Below are 6,463 nucleotides of genomic sequence, written 5' to 3'. Positions count from 1 at the left end.
ATGATGTCCACGAAGGTAGTCTCTGGCCACGTGTAAACTGACCAATCCGGTGACTGTGGTGTGTTCTGCTGCTACGACTCCGCAGCTGTCCAGTCCTCCTTAGATATGCCCTGAAAAAACAGTCGCCAGCATAAAATTACTTTTCTTAATTTTGTCTGTTTTTGAAATTGTACACGTTTAATCATACACTTATACCTCGATATAACGAATGCAGATATAGTGAAGTATCAGTTATAACGAAGTAAATGAAAAATAGCCTTGCGATAGTTAGAGCTTGATTTGAAACACGAGCACAATACGTTGACAGGGACGACATGAACACCAACTCACCCAATCAACCATTCTGAAAAATAGATATGGTGTTAGGAATGTACCCTTTTATAACGAATTTTTGGATACAGCAAACTTACTTTCGCGTCGGTGCAATTTTCTTATACTGAGGTTTGAGTCACAGGCATGCACAAGTCTGGGTGGTTTACCGGTTATGGCGCTTTACTGCTGACCTGAACGTCACGGGACCGAATCTCGGATGTGGCAGCCACACTATTGATGGAGGTGAAAATGCTTTTATAAGTGTTTTGTGTACATATTAAAGAACCTCGGATGGTCGAAATTGCCAAAGCCGTCCCCTACAACGTCCCTCATAACCATAATTTGTAGTTCTGGGACATTAGAGTGCTTAGCAGTTGTTAATAATTATGCATACATACATGTACAGGGAATGTCATGTAAGTATAACCAAGGAATAAAAAATAAATATTTAAGCTCTTTTCCTTACCCTGCCATTGCAACTAAACAATAGAAGCAGATGCAAATAGAACGCTACTAACCACCATGATTTATCGAAATAACTGCAGCTGCTAATGATTAACCAAAATTCATGAAACCGATGGCATATGGTTTGCTCTTATGTGTCACTTGTTTAGGTATCATTTAAAAAGCTTTCTTAGTTATTAACAAATATCAATATTTAATATTTTTGCAATTATTCTTTAATGCTAAGCATTATTGGTTACGTTGTAGAGTGTTTTCCAGAATGACCAATCCAATTTTTTGGTGACAATTATATGCCACGTGATGATTTTTTTTCTAGCATTCAGAGAAAGCCTGTGCAATATGAAACTAAACCATGCGCCTTCGCTCGCGTGCTGCCGTACTACAGTATTATCAACAGTGCTTTGAGCAGAACAAGTTGTGCCAGCATCGTCGCCCAAACACTTGTCAGGAACAATGATACTTCCGTGCCGTGTGTGGCCATCGATAATGCTGAAAAGAACTGTACGTTTAAGGGCTTGTTTTCTTCGTTAGACACTATGTCAATGAGATCCAACAGACAATCATGCCAAAGAAAGTATAGGGATATTATTAGAAGTAATTGTGATGTAAATGTAAAAAGAAGAGTGAACATAAACATGACTTGCTGTACGTGGGGATCGAACCTCATTATAATCAATAATGCTGACGCACTGGAAATACGTGCATAGAGCTGCGGCTGCCCATTTCATAATGATCGGTGTGCAAGTCGTTTCACCGTGCTATTGATGCGTTGTATCTGAAAAATGTTGTGTATGCTAGAGCAGATATTCGAGCACTTTGCATATTCGCACAAATATTGCTCTATTCGAATTTGCTCTTATTTGAATTTATATTATTGGTAATTTTGAAGTTTTCAACATAACGGTAGAGGTGTATATTACTGTGCATGTACCTACCCTGTAAAAATGGTTTCAGTGCAGTGGAGGCTTGCTCTACCGTAAATCTATCTATTAAAAAATCTGCCCTGTCGAGATGTCCCACTTCAAGGGTAAATAAACATGACAACATCACATCGATCCACAATTCCTAAAGTTTAAAAGCTTGTTATCTCGGCTTATATGCAGTAAGTATAGTAAATTTTACAACGTAATGTATGTTGCAAGTTATCGCTTGCAGTCTACTGTAAGTAAGAACCTGCTATTTTTCAAAGCTGCTTTCACTTCGTAAAAACTAAAAAGAAAGACATTTGCAACCGACCTATTCTAATTAATTTTTTTGTTCAGGTAAGTTATGTCAACTTTGTTATACTGATGTCAGAGTGTATTCACACAAGGCTAGCGTTGTGTCAAAATCCACATACAGAACGGAATGCCAAAATGCTTCCTCCATGACGAGGAATCTCCCCCCCCCCCTCACTCACGTGTTGTTCCCGCTCTCCCGTCTCCCGTTTGAGGCTGCTGGGAATGTCTGGCGGGAACTCGAAGTATGGGACCATGGCGTCGTAGCCTTCACCAGCCGTCGACTGAGCAGAGTCGCGTTCCTGGGTAAACCAGACAAAAGCAACCCAGCTCGTACCCATGACTCTGAAAGGGTTCATACTAGGTTACGATACGCGTGCAGAAAAATAGTCAGGTTAGAGCTTTTACATGACATCGGCAGCAGTAACACAGGAACTGGTAAGAACATACAATAAAAGCAACCTCATTACTACTCTAAGTTAGACTCAAGAATTCCAAGAATATAAGTTCCTACCCACGTCTCATTAGTTTTCTTCAGTTTTCATTCGTTCAACAAAGAGTGCAACTTGCTCCCTAATGAGATAGTGTCTGCACCCAATTTTTCTCCTGAAACAGAAAACTTTATGCGAGTCAAATTTAAATATTTTACGCTTAGTATTGATCGTGTTGTTTTCCTTGTTTATCACACGTATATGCCAGTTCTATAGCTGTTTTGTGAAAGGTTATTTAACAATGTGCTCATAACCAATCCCTTATGACATTGCAGAATTTCGCAGGCATAGTTAATTAAAAAAAGCGTAATCTTCAGAAGAGTTTTTATATTCTTGCAATATTGCTTATAGGCAAACTCAAGGCCCCACATATAGGAGAACACCATAACCTGTCATTACCACCATTGCTCAACAACTTCATGCGCGTTACACACACGCGCAAAAAGAAAAAAAAGGCTGACTTGCACTAACTGCACAATTTATTTTCCAATTAAAGATGTGTTCCAACTTACGTCAATTTTTCACAACTCAATGCAGTGACGTACGATGTCGTTACAGGGGAGCAGTTTCGTAACCTTTAGTCATGTTGCGCAAAAAGTCGAAGAGTTAAAAAAGCTTCAGAAGAAGCGACTAGCTTGTACATTTTCTCCTCCTGGTATCGCCTGCAAATTTTATTTTATGTTTTAATAAATCTACGTTGTTGTTTCAACTGAAAAACACATGCTGCCATGTGATGTGTGCGAAATGATTTGAGTTCCGAGACTGGATCAATGTATTTTCCTCTGGCCAGGTCTCATTCCTCCCCAATTCCTACACAAAACCTCTTGTGCAACTGTGACAGAGAAGGACACTGAAGAACATTGCCTGTCGCATTTACTCACAATTCAGGGATGTAAACCAACTAGCCCACGAAGGTGTTTTAGCTCCTCTACAAACTTTAAATCTGGATCACAACCTAACATTCTCTCAAAAACATGGGTTCAGTTTAGAAAAAAAAGGAAAGCTGTGATTTTTTTAACAGTTACTCACACATTGACTAGCATAGTTAGATGATTACTTTGAACTGTCTAACGTAGTCCCTGTGTTTCTATTTTTATGCACTTAATAACATAAAAGAAAGCACTGCTGTAGGAAACTCATTCGCTGCATTGACACAGAATAAGTGCCGTATGAAATTTTTTACCTACTTTGAAATCTGAGCTAGGCATGTGATTTCCCGAGGGAATCATTGCCTTTTTTACCACACTTCCGGCATCCCCTCTAACAGGGGTGGTGCCAGGGGTCAGGGAGGTAGCCCCCTTATGTTTTTCTCCCCCCTCTTTTCTTTAACTAACAGACATAACACTATGCATAAGTTCCCTGCTTTGCTGCACCATGGAAGAAACTGACTTTTTGTTGGTGCCCCCCCCCCTTCCCTACGAAAAAAAGTCCTGGCACTGTTCCTGACCCCAGAAATGAGAATCACAATGAATTGATTGAGTCGGTGTTGTTCTATTTTAGCTGGTAAGACAGCACTGGCACGCTTCATAATTCCTGATGATGATGATGATGAGTGGTAATTTATGGCACAAGGGCCAATTGATGGCCAAAGAGCGCCATTTCAGTAGGCTAGAGATATGAACAATGATATGATCTGTGGCTGTAAAGAGGCTTTAAAATTCCACGTGCTAACGCACGTAAAAACAAAGAGATAAAATATTCATGGCAGTGGCATGAAATATGTGCAGTGAAAGTGGATGGCAGAATTTCATGATATTATAATCATGGCGGAGATGTCGTCACCACGGCCACGACCACGGTACAGAGGTCATGCGACGGATCACCTCGAAATATGGGGTGAAAGCTGTGAACATCTTTTAAAAATGTGAAAAGTGATTGAAGTTTAAAAAGCAGATTCCTACCGAGGAGCATCCCAGGGTGTAGTTGGAGCTGCTGTTGGTAGGGCAGGAAAAAATGCTTTTTTCTCAGAGCACGTAACTCATTGCACTGGACGAGAATGTGGAGAATGGCAAGCGGTTCTCCACATCTCTCACACAATGGTGGATTGCCGGTAGACAAAGTGTATGAATGTTCAGAGTGTGTATGTCCTGTTCTAAGCCTTGTTAGTGTTACTTCTCTGCGTCGTGATTTTGATACTGGCGACAAATTACCTAGTTGCGGCTTAATAGCATGGAGTTTATTGTCTGTGTGTCTATCCCCCGTGTTCTGCCAATACCCCCTAAACATTCGTTTTAGAAAAGGTTTAAAGTCAATTGCAGGGGATTGGTATTGATGTATTGGAAGTGGTGTCATTGGCGAAAGCAGCCAGCTTGTCCGCCAAACGTTTCCTTGTATCTTATTGTGCCCTGGCACAATGCAGACAACGACATGCTGTCTTAATATGTACAGTGTGCACAAAAGTGAGTACAGTGACACCAGCATGGCGTTTCTGTGTATTTTAGGAGTTTTCAGGGCTTTAACCACACTTAGGGAATCTGTGTATAATACCGCCTTTTGTAATTTGATCTGTTTGATGTGTTTTACGACCATTAGTATTGGATAAGCTTCTACTGTGAAAATGCTTGCATCAGGATGAAGAAGGCTGGCCTCGGAAAAGGATTCGCTGGATATCACACAGAAGTGTTGGACTTTGAGGCATTGGTAAAGAACTCTGGGCATGTGTATTTATGTTGTAGTTCTAAGAAGTGTGTATGTATGTGTGCAAGTGCATTGTGCATGCTTTGTGACTTCCAAAAAAGAGACATCACAGTCTATAGGCTGCCACTGCCACGGTGGCAGATATGCTGCAAGAGCCATAAAACTGTGTTTTGAGAAGAGGCACATCTGTTTCTTTGGCCAGGCCCCTTACACGGAGCGAGTAGGGCTGCCTCAACGAAGGACAGTTCTCAAACAAGCCAGAGCAAGAGAAATCATTAATTGTGAAATGAGAGGGGTGTTGCTTGTCTGCCTTCACCTTCAGAAAGTAGACAAAAGACAGGTAACATCTCTGTAGGTGGAGCAACCATTTATTGGAATCCACATACAGGCTCTCCACAGGGCTAGTTCGAAAAGCACCCGTAGAGAAGCGAATGCGTTGATGGTGGACAGGGTCGAGAATCTTTAAGGCTGATGATGTTGCAGACTGATAGATTATAGCACCGTAATCTAGACATGTGCCTACGAGACTTTTATATAGATTCATCAGACATTTCCCATCACTACCCCTCGTAGTGCATGACAACACTTTCAAAATATTCAATGTTTTTAGGCATCTGTCTTTTAAATACTTTATGTGTGGGATGAAGGTTAGTTTAGCGTCTAATATTAGTCCAAGAAACTTGTGCTCGGTTTTCGCTGACAGAGGTTGACCATGCAGGTCAATGTCGGGGTTAGGATGGAGGCCCCTCTTTCGGCAGAACAAGATGCAAGTGCTCTTTTGCCTGCTGAGTATAAAACCATTCTCATCTACCCATTCAGATACCTTGTTCAACCCTAGTTGAACCTGGTGTTGGCACATTCAGATGTTGCACGATTTGAAACCAATCTGTACATCATCGACATATATGCAGTAAAATATATTACGTGGGAGAGACAGGTGCAAGGAATTCATTTTAACTATGAAAAGTGTGCAGCTCAATACACCTCCTTGTGGCACTCCTGGTTCTTGGACAAATATTCAAGATAGGACAGTGCCAACTGGGAATGTCCGGTTGGACAGGTAGCTTTCGATGAATTTCGGAATTCTACCTTGTACACCTAAATGTGACAGGTCGGCAATATGCCAAAGCACCATGCAGTGTCGTATGCTTTTTCCACATCGAGGAGCATACAAAGAAAAAATTGCTTATGAACAAAAGCGTAGCAAATTTGCACCTCGATACAGACAGGATGGTCAGTGGTGGACCGAGCCACTTGAAACACACACTGGTATGGGTCAAGTAGGCTATTAGTTTCAAGATAGTGCATCAGGTGCCTGTTTATAATTTTCTCAAAGACCTT

The sequence above is a fragment of the Rhipicephalus microplus genome, chromosome X, assembly GCF_043290135.1.
Source record: "Rhipicephalus microplus isolate Deutch F79 chromosome X, USDA_Rmic, whole genome shotgun sequence".
Lineage (NCBI taxonomy): Eukaryota > Metazoa > Arthropoda > Arachnida > Ixodida > Ixodidae > Rhipicephalus > Rhipicephalus microplus.
Note: the sequence above shows the minus strand (reverse complement) of the source record.